Consider the following 2,882-nt stretch of genomic DNA (forward strand, 5'->3'; position numbering starts at 1 on the left):
ATGGCTGATTCATGTCAATGTATGGCAAAAACCACTACAATATTGTAAAGTAATTAGCCTCTAACTAATAAAAATAAATGAAAAAAATATTTTTAATATAATGGAAAAATAAATATTTTAAACTAACTCATATATTCTGCAGGAAAAAAAAATGCAAAAAAGCAAAATAGCTGCCTGAAGAGGCTTTACAAATACCTTTGAAAAGAAGAGAAATGTAAGCCAGCCAAAGAATCTGCTTACCTGAATGTGTTTCTGCAGAAATCTAGAAAATGCTGGCAATAGGAAAGCCATGTTACGAGCCTTAAAGACACTGAGGTCATTAAGGTCCCTGAAAATGGCTACAAGGCAAAAAAAAAAAAAAAAAAAAAAAAAAAAAAAAAAAAAAAAAAAAAAAAAAAAAAAAGAAAAGAAGAGAAATGAAAAGCAAAGGAGAGAAGGAAAGATATACCCATTTGAATTCAGAGCTAAAAAGAATAGCAAGGAGAGATAAGAAAGCCTTCCTCAGTGATCAGTGCCAAGAAATAAAGGAAAATAATAGACTGGCAAAGACTAGAGATCTCTTCAAGATAATTAGAGATACTAACAGAACATTTCATGCAAAGATGGGCTCAATAAAGGACAGAAATGGTATGGACCTAACAGAAGCAGAAGATATTAAGAAGAGGTGGCAAGAATACATGCAAGAACTGTACAAAAAAGATCTTCACAACCCAGATAATCAGGAAGGTATGATCATTCACCTAGAGCCAGACATCCTGGAATGTGAAGTCAAATGGGCCTTAGGAAGCATCACTATGAACAAAACTAGCAGAGGTGATGGAATTCCAGATGAGCTATTTCAAATCCTGAAAGATGATGCTGTGAAGGTGCTGCACTCAATATGCCAGTCAATTTGGAAAACTCAGCAGTGGCCACAGGACTGGAAAAGGTCAGTTTTCATTCCAATCTCAAAGAAAGGCAATGCTGAAGAATGCTCAAACTACTGCACAATTGCACTCATCTCACATGCTAGTAAAATAATGCTCAAAATTCTCCAAGCCAGGCTTCAGCAATACATGAACTGAGAACCTCTAGATGTTCAAGCTGGTTTTAGAAAAGGCAGAGGAACCAGAGATCAAATTGCCAACATCTGCTGGATCATCGAAAGAGCACAACAGTTCCAGGAAAGCATCTATTTCTGCTTTATTGACTATGGCAAAGTCTTTGACTGTGTGGATCACAATAAACTGTGGAAAATTCTGAAAGAGATGGGAATACCAGACCACCTGACCTGCCTCTTGAGAAACTTGTATGCAGGTCAGGAGGCAACAGAAAGAACTATACGTGGAACAACAGACTGGTTCCAAATTAGGAAACGAGTACATCAAGGCTGTATATTGTCACCCTGCTTATTTAACTTATATGCAGAGTACATCATGAGAAACACTGGGCTGGATGAAGCACAAGCTGGAATCAAGAATGCCAGGAGAAATATCAATAGCCTCAGATATGCAGATGACACCACTCTTTCAGCAGAAAGTGAAGAACTAAAGAGCCTCTTGATGAAAGTGAAAGAAGAGAGTGAAAAAGTTGGCTTAAAGCTCAACATTCAGAAAATGAAGATCATGGCATCCAGTCCCATCACTTCATGGCAAATAGGTGGGGAAACAGTGGAAACAGTGACTGACTTTGTTTTCCGGGGCTCCAAAATCACTGCAGATGGTGATTGCAGCCATGAAATTAAAAGACGAATACTCCTTGGAAGGAAAGTTACGACCAATCTAGACAGCATATTAAAAAGCAGAGACATTACTTTGCCAACAAAGGTCTGCCTAGTTAAGGCTATGGTTTTTCCGGTAGTCATGTATGGATGTGAGAGTTGGACTATAAAGAAAGCTGGGTGCTGAAGAATTGATACTTCTGAACTGTGGTGTTGGAGAAGACTCTTGAGAGTCCCTTGGATTGCAAGGAGATCCAACCAGTCCATCCTAAAGGTTATCACTCCTGAGTGCTCATAATAGGGTTGATGTTTAAGCTGAAACTCCAATACTTTGGGCACCTGATGCAAAGAGCTGACTCATCTGAAAAGACCCTGATGCTGGGAAAGACTGAAGGCAGGCGCAGAAGAGGTTGAGAGAGGATGAGATGTTTGGATGGCATCACCGACTCGATGGACATGAGTTTGCATAAACTCCGGGAGTTGGTGATGGACAGAGAGGCCTGGCTTGCTGTGGTCCATGGGGTCGCAACGAGTTGGACACAACTGAGTGACTGAACTTCATATATTTCTTTTTTAGAATGGTCATTACAATACAAAATACAAAGTGTTAGTCACTCAATGCAAAGTGTTAGTGACCTCACGAACTGTAGGCCACCAGGCTCCTCTGTCCATGGAATTCTCCAGGATAGAATACTGGAGTGGGTTGCCATTTCCTTCTCTGGGGATCTTTCCAACCCAGGTATTGAGCTCCAGTCTCCTGCGTTGCAGGCAGAATCTTTACTGACTGAGACACCAGGAAAGACAATACAGTCATTAGAAAATTTAAATTGCTCACATTATGTTTTTAATAGACAAAACTGAATCACATCATGAGTCTTACCTGTCCTGGAATCTTCCAAGGGTCATGACTCTTATTATACGGATTTGGGGGAAAAAAGTGAAATATATTCAATGGATATGTTTTTCTTACTCACAAAAGATGCTTTTGGGATGAGATTAACCATCAATTGTCCTTAAGATTTAAACGTAATTAAATCAGATTGGATTCCTTATATTTTTATTTTTTAGTATCAGATTTATTTGAAAATTGACATTAAAATGCTTTGACACTCAAACAAATAGTTTCCTGTACAGCCATAAGGGAGAAATACAAGTTCGCAAAACTGAATGGAAAATTCAGAAG

The 2,882-nt window shown here is 38.8% G+C and overlaps 1 non-coding gene across 1 annotated transcript; it reads left to right on the forward strand.

Moving 5' to 3' along the window:
• The first annotated feature begins 216 nt into the window (after nt 1-216).
• LOC122426931 lies at nt 217-346 on the forward strand. The gene has a single exon (XR_006265283.1). It is a non-coding gene; the product is annotated as a small nucleolar RNA SNORA33 (small nucleolar RNA).
• Nucleotides 347-2,882: the final 2,536 nt, after the last annotated feature.

This window comes from Cervus canadensis, chromosome 24 (genome assembly GCF_019320065.1).
Source record: "Cervus canadensis isolate Bull #8, Minnesota chromosome 24, ASM1932006v1, whole genome shotgun sequence".
NCBI lineage: Eukaryota > Metazoa > Chordata > Mammalia > Artiodactyla > Cervidae > Cervus > Cervus canadensis.